Below are 14,722 nucleotides of genomic sequence, written 5' to 3'. Positions count from 1 at the left end.
AAGCAGGTCGGTCAGTGCTGGGGAGGGCTGGAGCTACGAGCTACGAACACTGATGTAACTGCAGAGTCTGGTGGCACCCTCCTTGATGGGGACTCTCCTGGCATTTTGGGCAAAATCAATCTCTATCAAGCAGGACTATCCAGAGCATCACAAGATATCTAGCATCCCTAACTCACCCTTCCTTTGTCCCCCATACACTAAAGGGTAGTAAGACACGTCCTCATTGGGCATGCTGACAAGGAGGGGAGCCTCTACTGACTTCCAATACCCCAAAGCAGCAACACTACCCCTGAACTTGGCTGGAGCATTGCAGGGCGCCTGAAGGGTAGCGGGCTTGCAGTAATGGGGCCAGACAGAAGGTGAAAATGACAATCCTAACTGGAAGCAGGCTGACCATTTCCAGTGGTCTTTTCCTATTGTTGCACCACGATCTTACACTTGCCAAGACAGACCTGTTCAAGTCTAATACCACATCTGCACTACCCGGGACTGCGGCCTCCAGCCCAGCACACAAAAGAGGTTGTCGAAACACAAAAATGCACTCGGCTGATTAACATTTCACCCGAAACACATCTCGAAGGAGCAATTCCAACTCGGTCTTACTCTGTAAAAGATCTCGGCTACAGTAAAACTCTCCAGGTATTTTTCCGTATCCCCAGCAAACAGATTGCAAAATAGGTTTCCACTTTATTAGAAAGTAAAGGGGAAGCAATTGCTTCTATTTTGTACCATCACCCTACCAAACAGAAAAAGAGAAGGAGAATGAAACTCCTTTACTCCTTGAACCGAGAGGGACCTTCTAACCAAGTCTTTACATACAGGAGTGCTCATGTGAATTACCCTGTTTTTCTCCCTTTGTTGAAAGCGAGATTAAAAAAAACAAAACAAAAAAACAAAACAAAACTGGGAGAAAAGAAAGAGAGAAGCTTGCCCAGACACATGAGAAAACTTAAGTACGGAAGAATCGTATATAGACTTGCGGGTCAGGGATCTTTTCCTGGTGAGGTGATAGGGAGGAAGTGCTCACATTTTTCCAAAAATGAAAGATAATGGATATTGATACTGAAGGGAGAGATCAAGATTGCAAGATTCACCGGAGAAAGTATAGGGAACATGGCTCAGTGGCCTCTTTGCTTTCAACTCTGGCAAAGCCCCTCTATGTGGAATGTTTGGTGCTGGGCTCCAAAGAGTTAACATGATGTACAGAGTACTAGAGCTCAGGTTAAAATTACAGGAAAGAAGAGGAAGAGGAGGAAAACTCCACAGAGCATTGGTCTCTGTCTCTTCTGATGACCGGGCCAATGGCAAACGGTCTGAGAGTTCGGCCTGGCCGTAGGGATTGCTAAAGCAATGGGATGGATTCTTGGCGGCTCGCGTAGCAATGCTGGGTTGGAGGAGCTTTACATCAATATTGATTTTCAATCATTCAAAATAATTAGGTTTGGGTCCTACTTGGAATCTAGCATAGAGTATCACTGCCAGGGCTCCTAAATCCAGAGGGTCATGGCATCAACAACAATGGCAGAAATGCCAACAAGGACCATTTACTGAAGACTCATTAGGTACTTGGTGCTAAAGCATACAGAAAAATGTGAGTCAGGTGTCGCCCTCTTTGCTTCCTAACTGGGAAAACTAAGATAGAAAGTTGAAGTGATTTACTTGAGGTCAAACCCTAAGGAAAGGGCAAAGTCAGGATGTAGACCGAAATGATTTTAAGCCTATCTGTGTCCCATCGGGACGCCTGTCTCATTATACCACAACTTGCCTCTATGCAAAACTACAACTTACGAACCCCAACAGCTCACTGATACACGATGGCCCTGTGTTACATACTGCCTTTAGAGCATGACCTCAGATTATACACACCTGGGACGCGAACCTCATCTCACTCATTTTAAAAAGAAATCTCTGCTCTTTTCCTATAGTGTAACACTCAGTGAGACTGCCAGTAATTTTTATTCCCAATGATGACGATGATGTCCTACGTTTTTTCCCCACTCATTTAATCCTTTGACTCAAGCCCTAAAATGGCAAAGCATATGAGAAACTGCATTCATTGTTTTGTTAAAGAGTGTGACTACCACCTGCTTTCTACCATTACCAGCCAGAAAATGTGACCGCCTTCCTCTCTGTCTCCCTCTGCAACATTCATACAGAGATAACCTGGCCGCTACTGCATTTTCCCAGCTTAAAAATTTAAAGCCAATAAATTCCAAGTACTGCTAGGTTATTCTGCTAGACTTGTCCTTCATCCGGCTCAGCTCCAGAAGGGGATAATGATCTGTCATAAAGGTAAATTCATTACCCCCAGATAATATCATCCTACTGCTACTGCCCATTTCCACTACAAGGCGCACTTGGTCTGCGATGCTGTATCTCAGTTCTCCAGGGAGCCCTTCACCGCTGACATAAGAACAACAACAACAACTTACATTTATAGGGAAGACAAGACTGCCTATATTTTCTAACTCTTGACAAAGAATAGCTCCCAGTTCTGCTTCCGACGCATCAGCTATTACCACAAAAGGCTCAGGAAAATCTGGAGTCTTTAAAAGATGCCCGTGAATGGATCTGCGAAGGGGTTCATAAAGGCTTGGCGATCGCAAGCAGGTGACTCAACTGCCAAGTTCGTTGTGCTGGGGAAATGCTCCCACTGGTGTCACTCCAGAGCAGCTTCATAGGAACACAAAAAGGAACCGCGATCATCCCCGGATACCGGAAATGATTCTTTATAGAGTCATGGCCGATTCACTTGATCACCCAACACACTTCTCCAGGTGACTGATTTTCATCATGGTTTGAAAAAAAAAAAAAAAATCACATTTTCTGGTGTTCGATTGCGGCACGGTTATTGTGGAATGCACAAAACCTCTGGGGGTGGGCCCCACCAGAGGTTTTTCCTAAAGCGCTGCTTTCGTCTACAGTGGGTAATCCACTCTCTGGAAACACCCTAATACTTTTCTGAACTTCTGTGTGTATGGTAGCGTGCCTGATATGGTAGGTGAAGACAAGATGAGCTGGAAAAGGATGATACCCAGAAAGACACATGAGGGGTGGAGTGCTTCCTGGACATTGGCATCAGAGGACTTTTCTCACAACCTAGGAGTTCTGCAAAGCTTGATGTGACACGACAGACAACGCTGGGCTGTGCCTGGCCTTGCCCATCCTACGGGACAACTCCTCCGGGACTCCCAGGCCAGAACGTGGGCATTCTGTGTGTGTGAGGCTGCATGGGGCCAGGGAAGAACCTCCACAAACCCAGAGATTCAGGGGCCAAGGTCACTGTGTGGGTAACCTAAGTAATCAATAACGGGAAGTGGTGGAGAAGAGTCTTGTGCCCTGCCCTGCTAAGCAGTTTCATGACCTTCTGATGCTTCCCACCTTGCCATTCTTTCTCCTTCCCCTCTTTTTGGATGTTGCCTCTTCTGGTTCTCTACCTTACCACCGCTTCTTCCCATTCTCCACCGTAGCTCCACTTTCCACCTGTTTTTTCCTCCTCCCTTCTCCTTCATGGGGATTACAGTTCCTCCCTCTCCTGGGAACACCACGCATTTCAGTATCTATGGCATTTCCACTGTTTTCCCCTCTGTCCCTAGTTTTATGTTACTCTGTGCCATTTTTGTGTATCGCGTGAATCTTGGTAAGGAACCATGAAAATGAAGTGTCGGATGTGAAAAGCCAATGGAAATCTCCTTAAATTTCATGGTGATAAGGATAGCTGCAGCTAACATTTGATGAGTATCTTTGCTCATCATCTTTGCAAGCCCCGCAGCAAGACAAGTCCTACGGTTATTCCTATTTACAGATGAGATTAAGGGACCTGGCCCAAGTCGCACAATCATTAGTTGGAGGCTGGTGGCTCCAAGTTCAACCTTCTTTCCCCTCACTGCTTCCCTCACTTTGCACATCAGGAAGAAAACAAAGACGGGGTCACATTTCAGTTCTCTCTTTCCTTATTTGACCCTCACAGATCTATCTGGGTGTCTCAGGGAGCCTGTGCCTGCACCACAAACAACATTTCTTAAGATGCTGAGAATGGGGGCGCCTGGGTGGCTCAGTGGGTTAAAGCCTCTGCCTTCGGCTCAGGTCATGATCCCGGGGTCCTGGGATCGAGCCCCGCATCGGGCTCTCTGCTCAGCAGGGAGTTTGCTTCCTCCTCTCTCTCTGCCTACTTGTGATTTCCGTCTGTCAAATAAAAAAATCTTAAAAAAAAAAAAAGATGCTGAGAATGTCCACCTTTCCCCGTGCTACCAAGGATCAGCTCACAGACAGAGTGGCAAGAAGCTAAAGGCCAACTTTGTGTTCTCTCCAACCCACCATCCTCATGGCTATCCCTATCGCCCCCATCAGGATCTCTTTAGAAAAATCCATGATCTCAGGCAGAGCCTTGTCAGCTCTATTGGAAAAATATCTCAACTCTGAGCCTCCCACCTTTTCTGTCCTTTTCCTAAACATGTAGACCAGCAGCTCTGTGAAGAGGAATTCATATTCTTATTCAAGCTAAAGATGTAACCAAAGGAATTCTAGGTTGAACACAACTAATGCTTAGAATGTCTGACCTTCAGGGGTGCCTGGGTGGCTCAGTGGGTTAAAGCCTCTGCCTTTGGCTGGGGTCGTGATCCCAGAGTCCTGGGATTGAGCCCTGCATCGGGTTCTCTGCTCAGCGGGGAGCCTGCTTCCCCCTCTCTGCCTGTTTCTCTGCCTACTTGTGATCTCTGTCAAATAAATAAAATATTGGGAAAAAAAAAAAAAGAATGTCTGACCTTCAATAGACTCAGAATGGAGATAACATAATGTTGACCTCTCACCTGGATATCTATGGCCGCTGCTGTAATCGGTTTCCCTTCTTTCACCCTTGTCTCCTACACTGTACCCTCAGTAGCACACAGACCTGTCTCTCTTGTTCTCACAACCTGCTAACGACATTCATGCAACTGACAGGAAAAGCCAGACTCTTACAACAGCCCCGGTGGATTTCAGAGTGTGAGCCCTGGACTAGCAGCATGGGCATCACCTGGAGCCTTGGGAGAAATGCAAACTTCTCAATCAGAAACTCCAGGAGGAGTGCTCAGCAATGTGTGCTTTAATAAGATTTCCAAGGGCCGCCAGGGTAGCTCAGTTGGCTGAGCTTCCCACTCTGGATTTTGGCTCAGGTCACCATCTTGGGGACATGAGATCAAGCCCCTTGTTGGGTTCCATGATCAGCGCTGAGTCTGCTTGAGATTCTCTCTCCCTGCCCCTCACCCTCGCCGTGCTCTCCAGCTCTCTTTCAATAAATAAATAAGCAAGCAAGTAACTAACTAACTAAATAAATAAAATCCTTAACAGGACTTTTAAGTGATTCTGGTGCTGTTAAAGTCTGAGAACCACTGTCTTGCATGACTGCGTCTTCCCCACAGCCCTTCTAGGCCCCTCCTTACTCACTGCACCCCATCTACTCCTCCCCCACAAGTCTGCATGTCTCACTCCCTCACCTCCTTCAGGGCTTTGTTCTAATGTCAACTTCCCAGTTAACCTATCTGCGGCCATCTTTTTCAGAACACAAATGATCCTTACCTCCTTTTTTCTCTTCTTTTTGTTCATTTTTCTCCACAGCACTTCTCACCATCTGGCACACTACCTTGTATTTTGATTCTCCGTCTTCCTCAACTAGACTGTAAGCTCTTTGGTGGGCACGGAGGTTAGGTACTTTATTCGCTGATGTAGCCTGTAACTAGAAGGTCTCTGGCACAAAGTAGGTGCTCAATAAACATTTGTTGCATGTTGAAGGAAGGAGTGTTTCTGTTCTGCTGCTTAGTAACCATTGATTTATGTAAGATATTGGATATCTCTGAGCCTCAATCTCCTCATTGATGAAAAGAGGATTAAGGAAGATGAAAAGCATACCCTGTGCTCAGCTCATTTTAGTCACTCAATTAATGGTAGCAGTTGTGATCATCGTAATAGAAAAAACCATTTCTTTCCTTTAAAGATTTATTTATTTATTTATTTTAGAGAAGGAGTGAGCGTGCATCGGTGGGGGAGGTGCAGAGGGAGAGGACAGAGAGAATCTCAAGCAGACTCCCCACTAGTGTGGAGTCTGATACAGGGCTCTATCTCATGACCCTGAGATCACAACCTGAGCAGAAATCAAGAGTTGTACACTTAACCAATTGTACCATCCAGGCACCACAGAAGAAACTTATATCAGTATCACTAGAACCAAATGAAGAGTAATGGTTCGAACTTCTAAAAGTGTTTGAAAGTTGGGAGAACATTTGGGGGTAGGTAGCAAGGGTGGCAAAGATACACCCCCCTTTCTAGGAGCACACCGTTGGGGAAAAGGATAATCTTCCTATGCTGACATGGTTTTCCCAAAAGGCAGCATTTTGATGAATTAAGAACTAAAGAATTATAAGCATACACTTAATTAATCCTTCAAAAACGAAATATGTATTGAATAGGAAACACATTGAAAACTTAGCTTTGTTTGTAGATGTTTTTTCCAAAATATTGCAATAAAGTGTTTGGGAACATCTAATAAAACTAATATGCAGCCAGATTTTCCTGCCCCAAAACTAATTTGTGCTGATTACAAGATAGGTCACAAGGTCCACATACTTTATTTTTGATGCATCCATTCTAATTGTTACTATGGACGAAGACTAAACACAAAAAATAAAACATCCTGTTGGGGAATGATCTACCCAACACACACCACATGTTTTCTCTTCTATCATTAGTCTAAGGGGGATTTCCACAAAAACAAAATTCTTAGAAACTAAGTTTTCACTTGTCATTGCTGCATATTCCCACTTAGTCACTGTCCTGGGACCTCCCAGCTGCTCTCCAGTGACATCAGTCTGAGCTTGCGTATTAAAAAATAACCATAGTGAGGAGTTAGATATTTGGAGAACAAAAACCCTCTTTTTGTTCTGCTATGCTTACCAATACAATATCACGTTATACAGCTCAACAATTTAACACTGCTGCATTCCCTATGGTTTTTACTATGAACAAAGACTTTTGTAGCTTCCCATCCCTAGGGATCCAGGACTACGTGAGGGTCCGGGGACCAGCATTCCTCCCTGCAATGGATGGACGAGGTCAAAAGAGAAGCTGATCACTGCGTGGAGACATGGCAGTTGTTGAATCACATGCCTTCACACCTACCACACTTTCCCGTGTTTAAATGACCCTTGGGGTCCTTAGCAACAGTAGCACATTCACGTAACGCTATAAACAGGAAAGTTCTTTTTTGGAGGAACATTACAGATGGAACTCAAAAAAAAGGTCAGCAGGCCAGGAGAGCCTGAGAGCTGGCAGCAGGCACCTTTGAGAGCAGCACTGGTGTTTGCTTTTGTAGGTGAACTGGCTTGGACAGAACCTACCTTTACACCCGCCTTGAAGAACCCGAAGTTCTTTCCACTTGGGGAAAGTGCTTTCAGACAACAATCTGCTATCAATCATTTCTATTTGGAGAAGAATTAAATCAGCATGTTCTCACTCTCTCTCAAAAGGCTCTGCATTCTGAATCATGTTTCTCTTTAGCCAACAATAGACTTTAGTCACTGCGAAGGGGATCTTCAAGCAATTGGGAAGATACTTCAGAGATGGAATTTTTAAAAATAATCACAAGGGCAAACACCTGTTCTCCCCATGCTCCAGCAAGACCCTTTCTAAAAAGCCACACAGTTTCCACCTTGTGAGGCCAACTCTGCTTGTCTACATTCTAAAGTATATGGATCCAGTCTCTAAGCAAGTACTGGTTATTAAAAAAAAAAAAAAATCAATGGGAATTGTTTATGGCTCAGCTTTAATCAAAAGTCTAGCTGTGAGAAATATTTAAAATCATTTGAAGACTATGAGATCTACTACTTGTATAGACTTTGTAAAGATTCACGATGTAAATTTCTCTAGCTCTTACAAATTTCTTGATGGATTAGGAGCAAATCACCTTCATGGGTCACTCAAGATTATTTTCATTGAGCTACACATTTGCATCAGGTTCTCAGCTTCTTGTGAGTAGCCCTAAAAAGACCTATCTTACCAAATCCTTTACTGCATTAGCCTCAACAGCTTTGAACGCCACCAGACCCCTCGGTGTTCTCCTGTTGAAGTTCTATATGAAAATATCAGAACTGCGTGCCAGAAAATATTTTCTTTCCTGGAGGAATTGCTATGTATCACCTTATGGTAATAAGAATCATATAAATAGTCATGTAGATTTCTCTTTTTCCTTTGGCTGCTGGGAAATTCAGAACCAAACATGCCTCAATGTTATTAATTAGGTAGATCCATATGGTAGAATCTTTGCTCAAGTTTTTCCTCTGATTTTACCTTTCTATGTTAATTTATATATTTCCCAACCCTCATTTTTTAAAACGTGTTTGCATTTTCCATTCTGCTCTCCTTATTCTTTTTTTTTTTTTTTAAGATTTTATTTATTTATTTGACAGACAGAGATCACAAGTAGGCAGAGAGACAGGGAGAGAGAGAGGGGTAAAAAGGCTCCCTGCCGAGCAGAGAGCCCAATTTGGGGCTCAATCCCAGGACCCTGGGATCATGACCTGAGCTGAAGGCAGAGGCTTTAACCCACTGAGCCACCCAGGTGCCCCTCTCCTTATTCTTTATAAGCCATCTGATCTTTATGAAATGGAGCTATTATATTATACATGCACAAACAGATCATATACATGTGAACTACACATAACACACACCTTTAAGTAAACTTGGTAATCAGAAGGGTTACCATTTATTTTTAATTTTGTTTAAAGAGTTGTCATGTATTTATTTGAGAGAGAATGCATAAGCAGGGGGAAAAGCAGAGGGAGAGAATCTCAAGCAGACTCCACCCTGAGTACGGAGCCCTATATGGGGCTCGACAAAGGGCTCCATCTCACAACCCTAAGACCATGACCCAAGCCGAAATCAAGAGCCAGATATTTAACGGACTGAGGCACCCAGGCACCCCAGAAAGATCACAACTTAATAGTATATTTCTTTTCATGGGAAAGAACTACTATGAAACAGAAATAAAATTGGTTGTACTGGATTATTCCTTGTAGAGAATTATTTTAACAAGTTCCATAAATCCCTGTGGGCTATCTACCAATATATAGAAATAGCTGTATCACACTTCAATAGCATTTTCTGTAATATTATTTTACCTAATTCAAATGAAGATTTAGACTTCATGGAATCTAATTTTTAATGGACTTGTTCTCACAATTTCAGACGTGTTGATTGTTTACAATTCACTATGTTTATTCCTCATGCTCCAGTGAAGTGGGGAGAGATCTATTTGAATATCATATAATTACACTTAGAAGAAGATAGGCATGAAGATAATGCATAGGGAAGTGTTTTGTAAAACTCCACGGTATAATACAAATGTTAGCTATTATTTCCACTGCCTGTAATACAAAACATGATTATCAGAGATGCACTGGATCTGCTCATGAATTCAAATTTTCCTGTGAGTTCCTTTAATGGATCTCCACAAAGCAGGAATAAACTCAAGAATCCTCAGATATCTGAACACTCTTCGGTCTCATGAGACTAGGACTCAATATCTAACTTTAAAATATTTTTCCTATAAAACAGAAGTAAAAGCCTAAGAGATGAGAGATATTTTTAGTGGAGTTATTTGCCTGTTTATTATTTTTTTTCTTTTCTTTCTGGTTATTAAACACAAAGGAGCTATTCCCTAATAATCCAGGAAGCACAGAACTAAGACATTAACCAGCTTGTGTTCCAAACTAAAAGGAGGTTAAAAACACAGCATTGTAATACAAACACAGCTTATAAGTACAGCGTGTGTACCTACTGTTCTGCCATTTAAACTTTGAGTAGCTGAACAAACAAGTCTATCTTGAGGAAACAGACTCGGTAATTTTCCATTTGGACTGTTTGAAATTTCACCAAGAGCCTCAAACTAGCCGAACTCTGTACTGCCAGACATTTTCTTCCAATTTGTTCTCTCCTTCTCTCCATCAAGATTTCCCTTTAACAGAAATGCTTTTCTTAAAGGTTGTACTTTAAGTAAAACAAAACAAAACAAAACTTCAGTTTCACAGACACAGAGATTAAATTTAAAAGAGAAATTATAGAGGTGGTACCCCAGTTTTAGGACCTACGTTGATACTCTTCCCCATGGCCTAAGAGAGATCCAGGTCAAGCTTTCATACCCTCGTGTCTTTTCAAAGTTCAGAAAAGAATTCAAAAGGTCTCAAAGGAAGGCAAAACACGAATCAATGAAAAGATCCAGATGCAACACTGCTGCAGGAGAGGCAGTGAACCCTAACAGCGATGTGAGGGGTCTTTAGAGCCCTTCGACACAGGATGGGAATAAGAACGAGGAGGAAAACTTCAGCGCGGGGCACCTGGGTGGCTCAGTGGGTTAAAGCCTCTGCTCGGGTCATGATCCCAGGGTGCTGGGATTGAGCCTCACATCGGGCTCTCTGCTTCCTCCTCTCTGCCTACTTGTGATCTCTATCAAATAAATAAACAAAATCTTAAAAACAAAACAAAACAAAAAAACTTCAGCACTTAGTATGGAACTAGAGAAGACTATCTTCTCGTAGCTTTCGTACACTCACCGGAACACTCTGGAGCAAGTGTCAGGCAATGAGAAAGAGTTCTATTATACGATTATCTTGAATATGCACAAAAGCCCAATTTCCAAAGTCTCAGATCTCAAAATATGCAAAATGCTTGTTCTACAAATATACCCTTCTAGGGTGCTTTTTATAGAAAAAGAAATAAATAGGATCTTATTTCCACATTAATGCAACCACTCTGAACAGAGGGATTCCTCCACCCCAACAGTGTGTTATAAGTTATCAATAGCGAAAATATAGTCCAGTTCATTTAAGATGGAAGATGAGGTGTCGAAATATTATTTAAAACTAGTAGTTTCCATTTTGGGGGGGCACCGGCTATATGCTCAGCATACAGCTGAGTGCTAAATGCCTTTTATGCATGATCTCATTTAAGCTCTTAATGGCCATGATAGGCACTATCACTACTCTGATTTAAAGAAAAGGAAATAAAGGCTCATCAGAGAACGGTCACTTTCCTGAGATCACAGCTACTTCACAGCTGAGCCAGCAGTGAAACCCAGTTTTCTGGGTTCCTAATCCGGTGCTTTTCCTACACTCTGGTTGAATGATGGGGTGGGCTCAGTACTTGAACTCTGAAGACAGTGACTTCACGACGTGTGTGAACTGACAGCATCTTTGATTTATGTTGCAAGGAGAACATAACAGGGAAGGCTAAAACATGAAGGCCATCCTTGTGGACACTATGCTTTCCCATTATTCCCCCAATGTCCCCTTGCACAAGTCATACCAGCTCACCTGGCTATTTTTTAAGCACACCATGAACTTTCAGATCCCACAGAGCCTTTGGGGGCTATTTCTACTGATTTGGGATGTGCTTCTTCCTCCACTGTCTCATTCCTCTCAGCTGGGCTGAAATCTAACTCTCTGTTCCCTGTCCCTGAAGTCTGAATTAAAGCATTCTCTCTTCTCCCTTCTCAGGGAGCTCTGTTTCACTCTTGGAGTAAGCACTTAGCAAATTCACCCTGCATTATTATTAGGACCACAGCTGCCCATCACCTGCAGGAAAAAGTATGTCTCTTAAAGGACTGCCCCCAAACCATTTTGGTACCAGCCACGGACCTCAAGCAGCATCCTGAATGTAGCAGGGTCTCGATAAATGTTTCATGTGTAGTTAAAAGAGGAAACTCGGGGTCTACTGCAACATTTATATCGAAGAAAGGACTATTCCCAAAGGAAGTAGGAAGTATTTTTGCTCACTCTTCTTTCTGAAAGGATTTTTCAGACAGGCTATTGCCATTCTAAGGAAGGTAATGGGGCTATTTTTCTGTTTAGGAACCAGTGGTTTAAGTAATGTAAGCTATGGATCAGTGGTTTGCAATGATGGGGCTGATCGAAAGACAATCATACTCAGCATTGCTAAGGTTAATGGCATTGCCTCTGATAGGGGAAATTTAAAAGTGGAAGATAGGGAAGAAACCAATAAAAACATTTACACACACCTTTAATGTTATGCAGCGTAGAACCCACTTAAATGAATCCCAACTAATGAAAACATCTTGAAAAGAGAGTGATTTTTAGAGAAACCTTTTATCTACAGGTCTTATATTTATAGAGCAAACCTTTTAAATGAATACAGGGTAAAAGAAGAATTAAACGAGTAATTGTTGTGATTCATTGTGGCTCATGTAACTTTCATCAGGCCAGTGAAATGAATGAACCATTTAACGAAGAAGGCTGTTCTCCACCAATTTCTGTCATATATGTCAGATTATACATAGCCTTCTCGGCAGGCACCACAAAGCAGAAACAAGGTCTGGGGAATGACTGAATCTTGCTTGTCCCCTGTACCCAGAGGTGGGCACAGTCAAAGACGTTTCTGTGAAGGGGAGGTGAAAGAATTTGGTTCAACCAGAAGAGTGCATAAAAAGGCAACTGTGGGGGAAAAAAAAAAGGCAATTGTGCCATAGTCCTTCCAATATATATATTCGACATTTTCTTTGAAACTTACTATCTTTTTCTTTTTCAAAATGAGCTTTGATGCTTGAATACACAAGTGTTTGGTGGACAGAGATGCCCCCTCCCTTTTTTTTTAAGATTTTATTTATATATTTATTTGAGAGAGAAAGAGAGTACACTGCACATGCGCAGGGTGAGGGGCAGAGGGAGAAGCAGACTCCCTGCTGAGCAGGAAGCCTGGAGCCAGAAGCAGGGACTCCATCCTCGAACTCCAGAATTATGACCTGAGCCGCAGGCAAACACTTTGACTGAACCACCCAGGCGCCCCTGGTGGGCAGAGACTCTAATGGGTAGAATTGGAGGCTCAAAAGCAGAAATAAGAGCTGGAACCAAAAGGTGCTCAAAATTTCTAAAACTGTAGATATGATTTCCCAAAGATTCAAATTCTCTGCTTCACAGTTCTTTCAAACCAGTGGCATAAAAAAGAAGACACTAATATTTCCATTTAAAACCACTAAATACACATAAGAATTACTGGAAACTGTATTCCTATAACCCTCACCATCTAGTGAAATATATCTTCTTGCCAAAACAATAAACGTGCTGGGTTCGAGCTTATTTTGTCTCTAAGATGATTGTCCCAGAAAAAGAAAAGCTTAAGAAAAAGTCAACTAAAAGCGGATCTAAATGTCACTGGCGTATATTCGGTACAAACAAGAAAAAAGGCTGTGGATTCAAGGGAGTTTAAGAATCAAGTCATACACTAATATGCTAACGTCTTCTAAAGATTCCTTATATATATCCTGAATCAACTGGAATATCATTATTAGAAACTGTGGGTTTCATTCATTTATTTGTTTGGGCTATTTGAGGTCATTCTAGGTGCTTACATTTTAAAAAAATTATCTTGGAAAATTTTAGAATTCTAGGTCAGTTTGGAATAAAGGGCAAAAGTGATAAATATGGAAAGAATACCTTTCAGTATCCTAGGGGCTCTGTGGGCAGGCGGGTGATGTTGTGGGCCAAATGGTAAAAGATGCTGCCCCAAAGAGAGCCGCATTCATCTCCCATGAAACAGCTCTGTAATCCTATCCACCTGAAAATGAGTACTAATAGGTTGAATGAAAAAGAGAGAGAGAGAGAGAGAGAGATACAGCATATCCTCATTTTGCCTCCTAGCATTTGTCAGGAGACCAGGGCTGGAAATGAAGGAATTCCTGACACCCTGAAATTATTGCAATAGCTCACTCTAGTTCTTCAAAGGTGTTTTCAGATATTTCCTTGTATCTTAACTAAATTCTTGGGAGGAAGAATGGCAAGAATCAGCAGTCCCACTTCATAGACGAAGAAGCTACGGCACAGGGAGGGGAAGTACCTTCTCCAAGGCCAGTTACAGTTACTGGCTCTGAATGTTTTAAAAGCATTTCACAGCCAGCCAAGTGACAAAGTCACAGTTCTGGCCCGGGTTTCCCATTCCTCTTCTACCTGTGTACCAGTCGAAGATTATACATCTATCTATCTATCTATCTATCTATCTATTTATTTATTTATTTATTTGAGAGAGGGAGAGAGAGAGCGCATACAAATGAGTATAGAGAGGGAGAGCCAGAAGTAGACCTGACACAGGGCTTGATCCCAGGACCCTAGGGTAATGACCTGAGCTGAAGGCAGACACTTAACTGACTGAGCCACCTGGGCACCCTCTCAAAGTTCAAATTAGAGGACTATCCACTCTTCCTTTCAAGAAACAGTTCCTCCAGTAAGAAAAGTTATCAAATTCATCACTTCAAGTTTCACCCACTTTCTGGACCCTACAAGATCATGAAAACGAAGAGTGAGCAAGAAAGATACCATGTCTTACATTTATGCTTTCCCATAAAGTATAGGTTGAGTTCCTTGTTAAAATAACATGGGTTGGCCTTTCTTTTCACACGTGTATTTGCTTAAATGCTTGCACACAGTCCACTTCTATTTATTTTTGTGTTCCTTTCTACTGCTCAGCCTCTTACTGTGCAAAGATCTTTTCACGTCCAAGTCAGCTCTGCCACAGAGCATGCGTTTTCTCACACTTGGACGAGTTATACCTGGCTCTGCCCCACATACCATCTTCTGGCAGAGCATTGTACTTGGGAAAGCCGGTGATCATGGGCAGATGAGGACAGAGGTGGTGGCAAAAACAAAAGGCTATCAAATATGCAGCTTAAATTCCTGCCAGTCCCAGC

General features: G+C 42.5%; 1 protein-coding gene across 6 annotated transcripts in view; it reads right to left on the bottom strand.

The window, feature by feature from the left end:
- NFIA (nuclear factor I A) overlaps nt 1-14,722 on the bottom strand; it is a 560,134-nt gene that overhangs the window by 141,656 nt on the left and 403,756 nt on the right. The gene's annotated exons all lie outside the window — the stretch shown is intronic.

The sequence above is a fragment of the Mustela nigripes genome, chromosome 14, assembly GCF_022355385.1.
Source record: "Mustela nigripes isolate SB6536 chromosome 14, MUSNIG.SB6536, whole genome shotgun sequence".
NCBI lineage: Eukaryota > Metazoa > Chordata > Mammalia > Carnivora > Mustelidae > Mustela > Mustela nigripes.
The sequence above is the reverse complement of the archived record's forward strand: the minus strand, read 5'-3'. Positions and strand labels throughout refer to the sequence as shown.